Raw genomic sequence first — 17708 nt, 5'->3', positions numbered from 1 at the left:
CGATGAACATGGCTTAAATCTGTCATCGAACTACACCCAGGAGGTAGAACCTGCAACTGCTCCAACTCTAAATATGGAGCAGGTCACACCATCCGAGGACGGAAGGCTCAACCCCGCCACAGAGGCCGTAGATTCAGCGGCGTTGGAGCCGCACACAGACCCAACCTCAAGTGAGATCTATGTTGCCAGAACCTCGGACACGGTTCCGGCTACAGGTTCCGAAGCATGTGCGTCCGCGCACAACGAGCTTGACCGGGCATCGATCGTCGAATTCAGCTCCGCGGACATCTTCCGGCACTCGCCTTTGGGCGATGTGCTAAACTCATTCAAACACTCTCCTTAGTGGGGGACTCACGACCGAATTATATCCGGTTCGAACTAGAGGCTGATGACGAATTTTGCTTCCCACCCCCCGCCCACTAAATATGCACACTAAACACTCTCCTTAGCGGGGGAACGGCTTCTTTCGGGCCTTGGCGGCTTTTAAACACAGCGTCCGAGACGAATGGCTCTCCAGACACCTTGGCCAAGAGAAGCCAAAGACCATGGCAGCCCTTACGGCATTTATGACCTGCTTTTGCACGGGCGAAGATAGCGGGCTAGCCCGTAGCAATAACAGTGCAAGTGAACCTGGAACTGCGGAAGCCAAAAATAGCAATGGCAAGCCCCGACGCAACAAACACAAGCGTCGAAACAACGGTGATAATACCTACGATATGACGGTCAACGTCGGGTTCAGCGTCTCCAAGTCCGGCCAGCGGAAGAAGCCGTTCAAAAGGAACAATTTGGGCCCATCCATCCTGGACCGCATACTCGATCGCCCATGCCAGATACACGGCACTCCTGACAAACCAGCCAATCACACCAATAGAGACTATTGGGTTTTTAAACAGACCGGCAAGTTAAATGCCAGAAATAAGGAGAAGGGGTCACAAAGCAAGGACGATGACGAGGAGCCCCAGCCACCGAACACAGGGGAACAGAAGAAGTCCCCCCACCCAACTTAAAACAGTAAACATGATATACGCTACCCACATCCCCAAGAGGGAACGCAAGCGCGCGCTCCGGGACGTCTACGCGATGGAGCCAGTCGCCCCAAAGTTCAACCCATGGTCTTCCTGCCCCGATCACTTTTGATCGCAGGGACCATCCGACCAGTACCCATCATGGCGGGTCAGCCGCACTGGTCCTCGACCCAATCATTGATGGATTTCACCTCACGAGAGTCCTCATGGACAGTGGTAGCAGCCTGAACCTGCTCTATCAAGATACAACGTGCAAAATGGGCATTAATCCATCAAGAATTAAGCCCACAAAGACTACCTTCAAAGGAGTCATACCAGGTGTAGAGGCCCGCTGTACGGGCTCAATCACACTAGAGGTTGTCTTTGGATCTCCGGATAACTTCCGGAGCGAAGAGCTGATCTTCAATATCGTCACCTTTTGCAGCGGCTATCACGCACTGCTCGGACGAACCGCATTTGCACGCTTCAACGCGGTGCCACACTATGCTTATCTTAAGTTCAAGATGCCCGGTCCAAGCGGCGCCATAACAGTCAATGGAAACACAGAACGCTCCCTCCGTACCGAGGAGCACACCACTGCGTTAGCAGCAGATGTATAGAGCGGCCTCCTCAAGTAGAACCTTAATTCGTCGGCCGAAATCCCGAACACTGTCAAACGAATCAGGACTGCTCTGCAGCAGGATAGCCCAGCTCGTTAAGAGCTCGACTAGTAATCCGGCCTCCATCCCAGTCCCAACCAAGAAGCGACATTCATACCGCGCGTACATAACTACGCACTCAAAATACCATGGGCATAGACGAAGGCATATCTATCCTGTGATCCATACTACGGCTCGACCGCTCGTGGACACACATACTTTCAATTCTTCCTTTTTATCTTTTTAGGTCTTTTTTCCGCAGGTTTCCTTTGATGACTCGATCATCGGTCCTCTCGGCAGGATGGATACACCAAGATGGCAAGAAGCATTGGCATACAAGGGAATTCTTAGATGGTCTCTTTAACAATCACTCTACCTGCTTTCAGGACCCACACGCAGCTCTCCCTTGGTTGTGGCATGTTAAATAGCCCGGCTGCTTATCGCACCACTTGTACAAATACGCTTTGCCGTATTAATCAAACTATAATGGAAACAGTTTGCGGCCCAACTTCTGTGGCACTAGCTTACTCCCCTTTTTTCCTTATTTTTCTTTGATGGTTTTTCTCAAAGTTGCGATTGTACACTTTGGTACGCTTTAATCTGCCAGGGGCTTCATCACGACCCACAATACGGCAACAAAGTCCGAACACTTTCTACAACATAGTTCGACACCCCGAATTTAGCATTATATGCATTGGCTCCGAATCATGTCTTTGGTCAATAGCTGGGTTGCCCGGCTCCTGTGCTTACTACCTTACATTCCGCTATATCAGCTAGGGTAGTAAAGGGAGAACTACTGCGATTGTATCCTGGCTTATCCGGATGAGCACCTCAGTAGAGAAAGCCAAAAACTGACTGTCACGATGCGTCGAGAGCCAGTCAGCTCTTCGGAGGTTTCAAATCTTTGGTGATTTTTTTTTTGCATTATGCGATGAATCAACTTTTTACCCGATCAGGTGTTTATAGTACCCTAGTTTGGATACTAGGGGCTGCGCCTAAATTTTCATTATAGAATCCTATGGCTAAGTGAGGGTGATAAAGCCATATAGTCCGATTGCCTGGTTTGTTGCGCTAAACACCTCCTTCAAGGACCAAACAAATTGGATCAAGAGTGTTTAGATTCCATCCCGAACACCCCCGTACTACCTACGTGGGGGCTGAAGCCGACGACTGGCCAACTCTCAAAATTTCATAAACACGGTCGTGCATGAGGTAAAATATTAAGCAAACATTATATTACATAGCCGAGCTTGTTACAGGGCGAAACAATATTCACCCGAAGATTACATCCTTCGTACACTGCTCCGCCACAATGCGGGATCCCTCAAGGACTTCGCTAAAATATCGCATGGGCGTGTGGTACTCCTTGCCCACGGGGGGTCCTTCGGTTGCGACTGTGGCAGCATTCATCTTCGCCCACTGCATCTTGACACGGGCGTAGGCCATCCGCGCACCTTCGATACAAACCGACCGCTTGATGGCGTCAAGCCGAGGGCAGGCGTCAACTAGCCGCTTCACGAGACCGAAGTAGCTACTAGGGATAACTTCGGCTGGCCACAGCCGGACTATCAAGTCCTTCATGGCCAGTTCGGCCACCCTATGCAGTTCGACCAGCTGTTTTAGCTGGTCGCTCAAGGGCACCGGATGTTCTGGCGCAAGGTATTACGACCAGAACAACTTCTCTGTCGAGCTCCCCTCTCCGACTCGGAAAAATTCAGTAGTGTCAGAAACGCTGTGCGGCAGATCCGCCAATGCCCCTGGAGAACTCCACATCTGGGTCAGTAAGAGATACCTCTTCTTCACATACTTGCTTTGCATAATAAAAGACTTACCCGCCGCGATCTTTCTGGCCTCCTGGATTTCTTGGAGGGCGCCTTGGGCTTCAGTCCGGGCCTCCTATGTGCTCTGGTGGGCCTTCTCAAGTTCAGATTCTTGGTCCGCATGCTGATGCTCCAAGGACTCGTATTTCTTTGAAGCGTCCTGGAGCTCCTGCTGGACCTCCCTAAGCCTGGCCTCATGCTTTTTTCTGGACTTCTCGTTCCTTCGCCGCCTTCTCCTCGGCTTCGGCCAGCGCTTTCCTGAGGGCATCAACCTCAGTCGCCGCTCCTACAAATATCATGGCACTACAATCAATATACATCGTTTATTCCTTCCGAATATACAGAAAGTCTCCAACATACCTTGCTTGTTCTCCAGCTGCCTTTTCACAAGGCAGAGCTCTTCTTCGGCCCACTCCAGACTCTGCTTTAGTCTGGAGACCTCAGCGGCATGAGAGGTGGCGGCCAGCAACGACGCCTGTATTCATAAGACATATTTAGTTAGTTTCATGCGAAAATTACTTGATCCTCTGTCCGGCTTTTCTTTTCAAACACCGGACAGTGTCTCAGGGGCTACACTGTCTATACTATGATCTTTTCTTTTGCATCGCTTACCTCAAAGCCGGTCAGCAGGCTGGTGCAGGCTTCGGTCAGTCCGCTCTTGATGGACTGAACCCTCTCAGCCACCGTACCCATAAGGATACAGTGTTCCTCCACGATGGAAGCGCCTTGCAGTGCTTCCAACAGATTATCCGGTGCCTCTGGCTGGACAGAGGTCACCGGCGGAATAGGCACACCTCCTTCCCTCGAAGGAGGCTACTTGCTGGATTCCGGAACCGTATAGGTCTCTGGAACCACATTTGGCCGGGTCCGAACTGGACATGGCCCCCATCGCCAGTCTCCGTGGGGGTTTTCTCTCCCAGGTGACCGGCGGCCGAAGGGTCATCCTCTGGCGCCACCCGGACAGCCTCCCGAACCTCTCCTTGGCCCGGGAAGGTCCTTTGGGACAGCGCCCCGTCGTCACCCTTGGCTGTGGGAGATTGAGCGGTTGGCGGTGACTCACTGGCCATCGCTTTTGAATCCAGTGAACCTCCTGATGAGGATCGCAGGGAGCTGTCGTGGGCCGGACTACAAGTACATGATTTAATGCGTTAAAACTACAAACCGAAGAGGCCGAATATAATATGTCAGAGTTTTTTGAGTACTCACGATGCGGCCGGGGGCTTGTTTCGGCGGCGTGGCTCGGGGTTTTTGTCGACGTCCCATGCGGAGTTATCCGCGAGGGAACTTTCCCCCTCTTTGACGCCTCTGCCTCCAGATTCGTGGAGGCCGCCCTTTTCTTCTTCCCCCTTCAGGGGGAGAACTGCTTTCCTCCTCGTCCTCATCATCGTCTTCGGCGGCGGAGGAGGGAGTCTCGTTGTCTTCGGATGTCCTGCCCAAAGCTCCTGTGCGACGGAGGCCACTCCGGGCCCCCTTGGCTGTCTTTTGGGCCTTCTACTCTAGCGCCTGGTAAGGCACAGGAACCAGCATCTTCGTCAGAAGAGGGATGGCCGGTTCCTCGGGCAGCGGAGCCGGACACTTAATCCGCTCCGCTTTCTCTATCCATACCTAAAAATATAACTGGTGGGGTTTAGGAATCTTCCTTGAATAGGCAAGCAGAGGATGCACGTGGAAATGTGAAACACTTACCGCACTAGCAGGATGGGCCAGATCGTGCCCGCGGTCCTCGTCTGTCTCTGGCGTGTCTCGTTGCCCTTAAAGAGCAACTTCCAGATATCTTCGTGCGTGGTTCCGAAGACCCTCTCCAAGGTCTGGTGCTTCTCTGGATCGAATTCCCACAAAGGGCAACTCCGGTTCTGGCAAAGGAGGATCCGGCGAACTAACATCACCTGGATCACGTTGACGAGCTTGATGTTTTTGTCTACCATGCTCTGGATGCGCGTTTGTAGCACGGTCAACTCGTCCGACAAGGACCAATTCGGGCCCTTCTCTATCCATGAGGCAAGTTGCCTTGGAGCTCCGGACTTGAATTCGGGAGCCGCGGCCCAGGTGGTGTCGCGGAGCTCTGCGATATAGAAGCACAATTTCTACCACTCTTTGACAGTCTCCACAAAAGTACCCATGGGCCATGTGACATTGGGCAGCTTGCTCGCCATGGGGCCTGCGCACTCCGTGTGTTGGCCATCCACCACCTTTGGCTTCACGTTGAAGATCTTGAGTCATAGTCCAAAGTGGGGTGGAATGCGGAGGAAGGCCACACACACGACAATGAATGCCGAGATGTTGAGGAAGGAGTTTGGAGCTAGATCATGGAAATCTAGCCTGTAATAAAACATGAGTCCGCGGATGAATGTGTGGAGAGGAAACCCTAACCCGTGAAAGAGATGGGGGATCAACACCACCCTCTCATTAGGCTTCGGGTGGGGACGATTTGCCCCTTGGCTGGAAGCCAATGGGCGATTTCCTTCGCCAGATACCCGGCCTCCTGAAGCTTGGTGATGTCCTTCTCTTTGATGGAGGAGGCCATCCATTTGCCCTGCGCTCCAGATCCGGACATGGGCAAGTGCTTCCTTGAGGCGGAGAGGATGAGGACTCGGGCGCTGGAGCTTGAGAATGGGAGGGCAGAGAGAAGGAGAAGGCGTGGGTGAAAGAAGGGAATCCTTATCTCCTTATAAAGGCAGTGAATATCAAGCGCCTCCCCACTCGCCTTGAAACTCGCATATTCCCAAGAGCCGTGTTAATGGAGCGGTTGGATTTCCCACGCCCGTATTGATGAGAGTTCTATAATAAGGGGACACGATCTCTGCTTTGACAAGACGTGCCAATGAGACCGCATCTCGAAGCGGTAGGCCGAAAAACGGTTCGAAATAATGACCGGGTGGTGATGTGGTGTCACATTACCAATAGTTATCAGCGGATTGGACTCAAGATATATTATACTCTCTACGGTTGTGTGTGGAATTTGTCTTGCAGAGCCGGGCACGTTCGTTGTACGAAGACTGTGTTGGAGTACTCGGGGAAGGAACCTCGTCATTGCAGCCTGGTTCGGGGGCTACTGAGGGAGTCCTGGATTAGGGGGTCCTCAGGCGTCCAGACTATGGTACGTGGGCCGGACTGATGGATTGTGAAGACGCAAGACCGAAGACTCTCACCCATGTCCGGATGGGACTCTCCTTGGCGTCCCAATATGAAGATTCCTTTCTCTGTAACCGACTTTGTATAACCCTAGTCCCCCTCCGTGTCTATATAAACCGGACGGCTAGGTCCGTAGAGGAGGACAATCATAATCAGATAGGCTAGACTTCTAGGGTTTTAGCCATTACGATCTCGTGGTAGATCAACTCTTGTAACCCCCATACTCATCAATATTAATCTAGCAGGACGTAGGGTTTTACCTCCATCGAGAGGGCCCGAACCTGGGTAAACATTGTGTTCCTTGTCTCCTGTTACCATCAACCTCAGACGCACAGTTCGGGACCCCCTACCCGAGATCCGCCAGTTTTGACACCGACATTGGTGCTTTCATTGAGAGTTTCGCTGTGCCGTCGCCAAGAGGATCGATGGCCCCGTGAATCATCCACAACACTAGTTTCCAGGGAGAAACCTTTCTCCCCGGACAGATCTTCGTGTTTGGCGGCTTCGCACTATGGGCCAACTCGCTTGGCCATCTAGAGCAGATCGATAGCTACGCCCCTGGCCATCAGGCCAGATTCAGAAGCTTGAACTACGTTGCGGACATCCACGGAGACATGATCTTCGACGGATTCGAGACCACGGCAGTAGCCGCTCCCTATCACCACGATGAACATGGCTTAAATCTGTCATCGAACTGCACCCAGGAGGTAGAACCTGCAACTGCTCCAACTCTAAATATGGAGCAGGTCACACCATCCGAGGACGGAAGGCTCAACCCCGCCACAGAGGCCGTAGATTCAGCGGCGTTGGAGCCGCACACAGACCCAACCTCAAGTGAGATCTGTGTTGCCAGAACCTCGGACACGGTTCCGGCTACAGGTTCCGAAGCATGTGCGTCCACGCACAACAAGCTTGACCGGGCATCGATCGTCGAATTCAGCTCCGCGGACATCTTCCGGCACTCGCCTTTGGGCGATGTGCTAAACTCATTCAAACACTCTCCTTAGTGGGGGACTCACGACCGAATTATATCCGGTTCGAACTGGAGGCTGATGACGAATTTCGCTTCCCACCCCCCGCCCACTAAATATGCACACTAAACACTCTCCTTAGCGGGGAACGGCTTCTTTCGGGCCTTGGCAGCCTTTAAACATAGCGTCCGAGACGAATGGCTCTCCTGACACCTTGGCCAAGAGAAGCCGAAGACCATGGCAGCCCTTACGGCATTTATGACCTGCTTTTGCACGGGCAAAGATAGCGGGCTAGCCCGTAGCAATAACAGTGCAAGTGAACCTGGCACTGCGGAAGCCAAAAATAGCAATGGCAAGCCCCGACGCAACAAACACAAGCGTCGAAACAACGGTGATAATACCTACGATATGACGGTCAACATCCGGTTCAGCGTCTCCAAGTCCGGCCAGCGGAAGAAGCCGTTCAAAAGGAACAATTTGGGCCCATCCATCCTGGACCGCATACTCGATCGCCCATGCCAGATACACGGCACTCCTGACAAACCAGCCAATCACACCAATAGAGACTATTGGGTTTTTAAACAGACCGGCAAGTTAAATGCCAAAAATAAGGAGAAGGGGTCACAAAGCAAGGACGATGACGAGGAGCCCCGGCCACCGAACACAGGGGAACAGAAGAAGTCCCCCCACCCAAGTTAAAACAGTAAACATGACATACGCTACCCACATCCCCAAGAGGGAACGCAAGCGCGCGCTCCGGGACGTCTACGCGATGGAGCCAGTCGCCCCAAAGTTCAACCCATGGTCTTCCTGCCCCGATCACTTTTGATCGCAGGGACCATCCGACCAGTACCCATCATGGCGGGTCAGCCGCACTGGTCCTCGACCCAATCATTGATGGATTTCACCTCACGAGAGTCCTCATGGATAGTGGTAGCAGCCTGAACCTGCTCTATCAGGATACAAAGTGCAAAATGGGCATTAATCCATCAAGAATTAAGCCCACAAAGACTACCTTCAAAGGAGTCATACCAGGTGTAGAGGCCCGCTGTACGGGCTCAATCACACTAGAGGTTGTCTTTGGATCTCCGGATAACTTCCGGAGCGAAGAGCTGATCTTCAATATCGTCACCTTTTGCAGCGGCTATCACGCACTGCTCGGACGAACCGCATTTGCACGCTTCAACGCGGTGCCACACTATGCTTATCTTAAGTTCAAGATGCCCGGTCCAAGCGGCGCCATAACAGTCAATGGAAACACAGAACGCTCCCTCCGTACCGAGGAGCACACCACTGCGTTAGCAGCAGATGTATAGAGCGGCCTCCTCAAGTAGAACCTTAATTCATCGGCCGAAATCCCGAACACTGTCAAATGAATCCGGACTGCTCTGCAGCAGGACAGCCCAGCTCGTTAAGAGCTCGACTAGTAATCCGGCCTCCGTCCCAGTCCCAACCAAGAAGCGACATTCGTACCGCGCGTACATAACTACGCACTCAAAATACCATGGGCATAGACGAAGGCATATCTATCCTATGATCCGTACTACGGCTCGACCGCTCGTGGACACACATACTTTCAATTCTTCCTTTTTATCTTTTTAGGTCTTTTTTCCGCAGGTTTCCTTTGATGACTCGATCATCGGTCCTCTCGGCAGGATGGATACACCAAGATGGCAAGAAGCATTGGCATATAAGGGAATTCTTAGATGGTCTCTTTAACAATCACTCTACCTGCTTTCAGGACCCACACGCAGCTCTCCCTTGGTTGTGGCATGTTAAATAGCCCGGCTGCTTATTGCACCACTTGTACAAATACGCTTTGCCGTATTAATCAAACTATAATGGAAACAGTTTGCGGCCCAACTTCTGTGGCACTAGCTTACTCCCCTTTTTTCCTTATTTTTCTTTGATGGTTTTTCTCAAAGTTGCGATTGTACACTTTGGTATGCTTTAATCTGCCAAGGGCTTCATCACGACCCACAATACGGCAACAAAGTCCGAACACTTTCTACAACATAGTTCGACACCCCGAATTTAGCATTATATGCATTGGCTCCGAATCATGTCTTTGGTCAATAGCTGGGTTGCCCGGCTCCTGTGCTTACTACCTTACATTCCGCTATATCAGCTAGGGTAGTAAAGGGAGAACTACTGCGATTGTATCCTGGCTTATCCGGATGAGCACCTCAGTAGAGAAAGCCAAAAACTGACTGTCACGATGCGTCGAGAGCCAGTCAGCTCTTCGGAGGTTTCAAATCTTTGGTGATTTTTTTTTTGCATTATGCGATGAATCAACTTTTTACCCGATCAGGTGTTTATAGTACCCTAGTTTGGATACTAGGGGCTGCGCCTAAATTTTCATTATAGAATCCTATGGCTAAGTGAGGGTGATAAAGCCATATAGTCCGATTGCCTGGTTTGTTGCGCTAAACACCTCCTTCAAGGACCAAACAAATTGGATCAAGAGTGTTTAGATTCCATCCCGAACACCCCCGTACTACCTACGTGGGGGCTGAAGCCGACGACTGGCCAACTCTCAAAATTTCATAAACACGGTCGTGCATGAGGTAAAATATTAAGCAAACATTATATTACATAGCCGAGCTTGTTACAGGGCGAAACAATATTCACCCGAAGATTACATCCTTCGTACACTGCTCCGCCACAATGCGGGATCCCTCAAGGACTTCGCTAAAATATCGCATGGGCGTGTGGTACTCCTTGCCCACGGGGGGTCCTTCGGTTGCGACCGTGGCAGCATTCATCTTCGCCCACTGCATCTTGACACGGGCGTAGGCCATCCGCGCACCTTCGATACAAACCGACCACTTGATGGCGTCAAGCCGAGGGCAGGCGTCGACTAGCCGCTTCACGAGACCGAAGTAGCTACTAGGGATAACTTCGGCTGGCCACAGCCAGACTATCAAGTCCTTCATGGCCAGTTCGGCCACCCTATGCAGTTCGACCAGCTGTTTTAGCTGGTCGCTCAAGGGCACCGGATGTTCTGGCGCAAGGTATTATGACCAGAACAACTTCTCTGTCGAGCTCCCCTCTCCGACTCGGAAGAATTCAGCAGTGTCAGAAACACTGCGCGGCAGATCCGCCAATGCCCCTGGAGAACTCCACATCTGGGTCAGTAAGAGATACCTCTTCTTCACATACTTGCTTTGCATAATAAAAGCCTTACCCGCCGCGATCTTTCTGGCCTCCTGGATTTCTTGGAGGGCGCCTTGGGCTTCGGTCCGGGCCTCCTATGTGCTCTGGTGGGCCTTCTCAAGTTCAGATTCTTGGTTCGCATGCTGACGCTCCAAGGACTCGTATTTCTTCGAAGCGTCCTGGAGCTCCTGCTGGACCTCCCTAAGCCTGGCCTCGTGCTTTTTTCCGGACGGCTCGTTCCTTCGCCGCCTTCTCCTCGGCTTCGGCCAGCGCTTTCTTGAGGGCATCAACCTCAGTCGCCGCTCCTACAAATATCACGACACTACAATCAATATACATCGTTTATTCCTTCCGAATATACAGAAAGTCTCCAACATACCTTGCTTGTTCTCCAGCTGCCTTTTCACAAGGCAGAGCTCTTCTTCGGCCCACTCCAGACTCTGCTTTAGTCTGGAGACCTCAGCGGCATGAGAGGTGGTGGCTAGCAACGACGCCTGTATTCATAAGACATATTTAGTTAGTTTCATGCAAAAATTACTTGATCCTCTGTCCGGCTTTTCTTTTCGGACACCGGACAGTGTCTCAGGGGCTACACTGTCTATACTATGATCTTTTCTTTCGCATCGCTTACCTCAAATCCGGTCAGCAGGCTGGTGCAGGCTTCGGTCAGTCCGCTCTTGATGTACTGAACCCTCTCAGCCACCGTACCCATAAGGATATGGTGTTCCTCCACGATGGAAGCGCCTTGCAGTGCTTCCAACAGATTATCCGGTGCCTCTGGCTGGACAGAGGTCACCGGTGGAATAGGCACACCTCCTTCCCTCGAAGGAGGCTACTTGCTGGATTCCGGAACCGTATAGGTCTCCGGAACCACATTTGGCCGGGGTCCGAACTGGACACGGCCCCCATCGCCAGTCTCCGTGGGGGTTTTCTCTCCCAGGTGACCGGCGGCTGAAGGGTCATCCTCTGGCGCCACCCGGACAGCCTCCCGAACCTCTCCTTGGACCGGGAAGGTCCTTTGGGACAGCGCCCCGTCGTCACCCTTGGCTGTGGGAGATTGAGCGGTTGGCGGTGACTCACAGGCCATCGCTTTTGAATCCAGTGAACCTCCTGATGAGGATCGCAGGGAGCTGTCGTGGGCCGGACTACAAGTACATGATTTAATGCGTTAAAAATACAAACCGAAGAGGCCGAATATAATATGTCAGAGTTTTTTGAGTACTCACGATGCGGCCGGGGGCTTGTTTCGGCGGCGTGGCTCGGGGTTGTTGTCGACGTCCCATGCGGAGTTATCCGCGAGGGAACTTTCCCCCTCTTTGACGCCTCTGCCTCCAGATTCGTGGAGGCCACCCTTTTCTTCTTCCCCCTTCAGGGGGAGAACTGCTTTCCTCCTCGTCCTCATCATCGTCTTCGGCGGCGGAGGAGGGGGTCTCGTTGTCTTCGGATGTCCTGCCCAAAGCTCCTGTGCGACGGAGGCCACTCCGGGCCCCCTTGGCCGTCTTTTGGGCCTTCTACTCTGGCGCCTGGTAAGGCACAGGAACCAGCATCTTCGTCAGAAGAGGGATGGTCGGTTCCTCGGGCAGCAGAGCCGGACACTTAATCCGCTCCGCTTTCTCTATCCAGACCTAAAAATATAACTGGTAGGGTTTAGGAATCTTCCTTGAATAAGCAAGCCGAGGATGCACGTGGAAATGTGAAACACTTACCGCACTAGCAGGATGGGCCAGATCGTGCCCGCGGTCCTCGTCTGTCTCTGGCGTGTCTCGTTGCCCTTAAAGAGCAACTTCCAGATATCTTCATGTGTGGTTCCGAAGAGCCTCTCCAAGGTCTGGTGCTTCTCTGGATCGAATTCCCACAAAGGGCAACTCCGGTTCTGGCAAAGGAGGATCCGGCGAACTAACATCACCTGGATCACGTTGACGAGCTTGATGTTTTTGTCTACCATGCTCTGGATGCGCGTTTGTAGCACGGTCAACTCGTCCGACAAGGACCAATTCGGGCCCTTCTCTATCCATGAGGCGAGTTGCCTTGGAGCTCCGGACTTGAATTCGGGAGCCGCGGCCTAGGTGGTGTCGCGGAGCTCTGCGATATAGAAGCACAATTTCTGCCACTCTTTGACAGTCTCCACAAAAGTACCCTTGGGCCATGTGACATTGGGCAGCTTGCTCGCCATGGGGCCTCTGCACTCTGCGTGTTGGCCATCCACCACCTTTGGCTTCACGTTGAAGATCTTGAGTCATAGTCCGAAGTGGGGTGGAATGCGGAGGAAGGCCACACACACGACAATGAATGCCGAGATGTTGAGGAAGGAGTTTGGAGCTAGATCATGGAAATCTAGCCTGTAATAAAACATGAGTCCGCGGACGAATGGGTGGAGAGGAAACCCTAACCCGTGAACGAAATGGGGGATAAACACCACCCTCTCATTAGGCTTCGGGTGGGGACGATTTGCCCCTTGGCCGGAAGCCGATGGGCGATTTCCTTCGCCAGATACCCGGCCTCCCGAAGCTTGGTGATGTCCTTCTCTTTGACGGAGGAGGCCATCCAGTTGCCCTGCGCTCCAGATCCGGACATGGGCGAGTGCTTCCTTGAGGTGGAGAGGATGAGGACTCGGGCGCTGGAGCTTGAGAATGGGAGGGCAGAGAGAAGGAGAAGGCGTGGGTGAAAGAAGGGAATCCTTATCTCCTTATAAAGGCAGTGAATATCAAGCGCCTCCCCACTCGCCTTGAAACTCGCATATTCCCAAGAGCCGTGTTAATGGAGCGGTTGGATTTCCCACGCCCGTATTGATGAGAGTTCTATAATAAGGGGACACGATCTCTCCTTTGACAAGACGTGCCAATGAGACCACATCTCGAAGCGGTAGGCCGAAAAACGGTTCGAAATAATGACCGGGTGGTGATGTGGTGTCACATTACCAATAGTTATCAGCGGATTGGACTCAAGATATATTATACTCTCTACGGTTGTGTGTGGAATTTGTCTTGCAGAGCCGGGCACGTTCGTTGTACGAAGACTGTGTTGGAGTACTCGGGGAAGGAACCTCGTCATTGCAGCCTGGTTCGGGGGCTACTGAGGGAGTCCTGGATTAGGGGGTCCTCAGGCGTCCAGACTATGGTACGTGGGCCGGACTGATGGATTGTGAAGACGCAAGACCGAAGACTCTCACCCATGTCCGGATGGGACTCTCCTTGGCGTCCCAATATGAAGATTCCTTTCTCTGTAACCGACTTTGTATAACCCTAGTCCCCCTCCATGTCTATATAAACCGGAGGGCTAGGTCCTTAGAGGAGGACAATCATAATCAGATAGGCTAGACTTCTAGGGTTTTAGCCATTACGATCTCGTGGTAGATCAACTCTTGTAACCCCCATACTCATCAATATTAATCTAGCAGGACGTAGGGTTTTACCTCCATCGAGAGGGCCCAAACCTGGGTAAACATTGTGTTCCTTGTCTCCTGTTACCATCAACCTCAGACGCACAGTTCGGGACCCCCTACCCGAGATCCGCCAGTTTCGACACCGACATTGGTGCTTTCATTCAGAGTTTCGCTGTGCCGTCGCCAAGAGGATCGATGGCCCTGTGAATCATCCACAACACTAGTTTCCAGGGAGAAACCTTTCTCCTCGGACAGATCTTCGTGTTTGGCGGCTTCGCACTATGGGCCAACTCGCCTGGCCATCTAGAGCAGATCGATAGCTACGCCCCTGGCCATCGGGCCAGATTCAGAAGCTTGAACTACGTTGCGGACATCCGCGGAGACATGATCTTCGACGGATTCGAGACCACGGCAGTAGCCGCTCCCTATGACCACGATGAACATGGCTTAAATCTGTCATCGAACTACACCCAGGAGGTAGAACCTGCAACTGCTCCAACTCTAAATATGGAGCAGGTCACACCATCCGAGGACGGAAGGCTCAACCCCGCCACAGAGGCCGTAGATTCAGCGGCGTTGGAGCCGCACACAGACCCAACCTCAAGTGAGATCTGTGTTGCCAGAACCTCGGACACGGTTCCGGCTACAGGTTCCGAAGCATGTGCGTCCACGCACAACGAGCTTGACCGGGCATCGATCATCGAATTCAGCTCCGCGGACATCTTCCGGCACTCGCCTTTGGGCGATGTGCTAAACTCATTCAAACACTCTCCTTAGTGGGGGACTCACGACCGAATTATATCCGGTTCGAACTGGAGGCTGATGACGAATTTCGCTTCCCACCCCCCGCCCACTAAATATGCACACTAAACACTCTCCTTAGCGGGGGAACGGCTTCTTTCGGGCCTTGGCGGCCTTTAAACATAGCGTCCGAGACGAATGGCTCTCCTGACACCTTGGCCAAGAGAAGCCGAAGACCATGGCAGCCCTTACGGCATTTATGACCTGCTTTTGCACGGGCGAAGATAGCGGGCTAGCCCGTAGCAATAACAGTGCAAGTGAACCTGGCACTGCGGAAGCCAAAAATAGCAATGGCAAGCCCCGACGCAACAAACACAAGCGTCGAAACAACGGTGATAATACCTACGATATGACGGTCAACGTCCGGTTCAGCGTCTCCAAGTCCGGCCAGCGGAAGAAGCCGTTCAAAAGGAACAATTTGGGCCCATCCATCCTGGACCGCATACTCGATCGCCCATGCCAGATACACGGCACTCCTGACAAACCAGCCAATCACACCAATAGAGACTATTGGGTTTTTAAACAGACCGGCAAGTTAAATGCCAAAAATAAGGAGAAGGGGTCACAAAGCAAGGACGATGACGAGGAGCCCCGGCCACCGAACACAGGGGAACAGAAGAAGTCCCCCCACCCAAGTTAAAACAGTAAACATGACATACGCTACCCACATCCCCAAGAGGGAACGCAAGCGCACGCTCCGGGATGTCTACGTGATGGAGCCAGTCGCCCCAAAGTTCAACCCATGGTCTTCCTGCCCCGATCACTTTTGATCACAGGGACCATCCGACCAGTACCCATCATGGCGGGTCAGCCGCACTGGTCCTCGACCCAATCATTGATGGATTTCACCTCACGAGAGTCCTCATGGATAGTGGTAGCAGCCTAAACCTGCTCTATCAGGATACAAAGTGCAAAATGGGCATTAATCCATCAAGAATTAAGCCCACAAAGACTACCTTCAAAGGAGTCATACCAGGTGTAGAGGCCCGCTGTACGGGCTCAATCACACTAGAGGTTGTCTTTGGATCTCCGGATAACTTCCGGAGCGAAGAGCTGATCTTCAATATCGTCACCTTTTGCAGCGGCTATCACGCACTGCTCGGACGAACCGCATTTGCACGCTTCAACGCGGTGCCACACTATGCTTATCTTAAGTTCAAGATGCCCGGTCCAAGCGGCGCCATAACAATCAATGGAAACACAGAACGCTCCCTCCGTACCGAGGAGCACACCACTGTGTTAGCAGCAGATGTATAGAGCGGCCTCCTCAAGTAGAACCTTAATTCATTGGCCGAAATCCCGAACACTGTCAAATGAATCCGGACTGCTCTGCAGCAGGACAGCCCAGCTCGTTAAGAGCTCAACTAGTAATCCGGCCTCCGTCCCAGTCCCAACCAAGAAGCGACATTCGTACCGCGCGTACATAACTACGCACTCAAAATACCATGGGCATAGACGAAGGCATATCTATCCTCTGATCCGTACTACGGCTCGACCGCTCGTGGACACACATACTTTCAATTCTTCCTTTTTATCTTTTTAGGTCTTTTTTCCGCAGGTTTCCTTTGACGACTCGATCATCGGTCCTCTCGGCAGGATGGATACACCAAGATGGCAAGAAGCATTGGCGTACAAGGGAATTCTTAGATGGTCTCTTTAACAATCACTCTACCTGCTTTCAGGACCCACACGCAGCTCTCCCTTGGTTATGGCATGTTAAATAGCCCGGCTGCTTATCGCACCACTTGTACAAATACGCTTTGCCGTATTAATCAAACTATAATGGAAACAGTTTGCGGCCCAACTTCTGTGGCACTAGCTTACTCCCCTTTTTTCCTTATTTTTCTTTGATGGTTTTTCTCAAAGTTGCGACTGTACACTTTGGTACGCTTTAATCTGCCAGGGGCTTCATCACGACCCACAATACGGCAACAAAGTCCGAACACTTTCTACAACATAGTTCGACACCCCGAATTTAGCATTATATGCATTGGCTCCGAATCATGTCTTTGGTCAATAGCTGGGTTGCCCGGCTCCTGTGCTTACTACCTTACATTCCGCTATATCAGCTAGGGTAGTAAAGGGAGAACTACTGCGATTGTATCCTGGCTTATCCGGATGAGCACCTCAGTAGAGAAAGCCAAAAACTGACTGTCACGATGCGTCGAGAGCCAGTCAGCTCTTCGGAGGTTTCAAATCTTTGGTGATTTTTTTTGCATTATGCGATGAATCGACTTTTTACCCGATCAGGTGTTTATAGTACCCTAGTTTGGATACTAGGGGCTGCGCCTAAATTTTCATTATAGAATCCTATGGCTAAGTGAGGGTGATAAAGCCATATAGTCCGATTGCCTGGTTCGTTGCGCTAAACACCTCCTTCAAGGACCAAACAAATTGGATCAAGAGTGTTTAGATTCCATCCCGAACACCCCCGTACTACCTACGTGGGGGCTGAAGCCGACGACTGGCCAACTCTCAAAATTTCATAAACACAGCCGCACATGAGGTAAAATATTAAGCAAACATTATATTACATAGCCGAGCTTGTTACAGGGCGAAACAATATTCACCCGAAGATTACATCCTTCGTACACTGCTCCGCCACAATGCGGGATTCCTCAAGGACTTCGCTAAAATATCGCATGGGCGTGTGGTACTCCTTGCCCACGGGGGGTCCTTCGGTTGCGACCGTGGCAGCATTCATCTTCGCCCACTGCATCTTGACACGGGCGTAGGCCATCCGCGCACCTTCGATACAAACCGACCGCTTGATGGCGTCAAGC

This window comes from Triticum urartu, chromosome 3A, assembly GCF_056163025.1.
Source record: "Triticum urartu cultivar PI428250 chromosome 3A, HENAU_Tu73, whole genome shotgun sequence".
NCBI classification, from domain to species: Eukaryota; Viridiplantae; Streptophyta; class Magnoliopsida; order Poales; family Poaceae; genus Triticum; species Triticum urartu.
Note: the sequence above shows the minus strand (reverse complement) of the source record.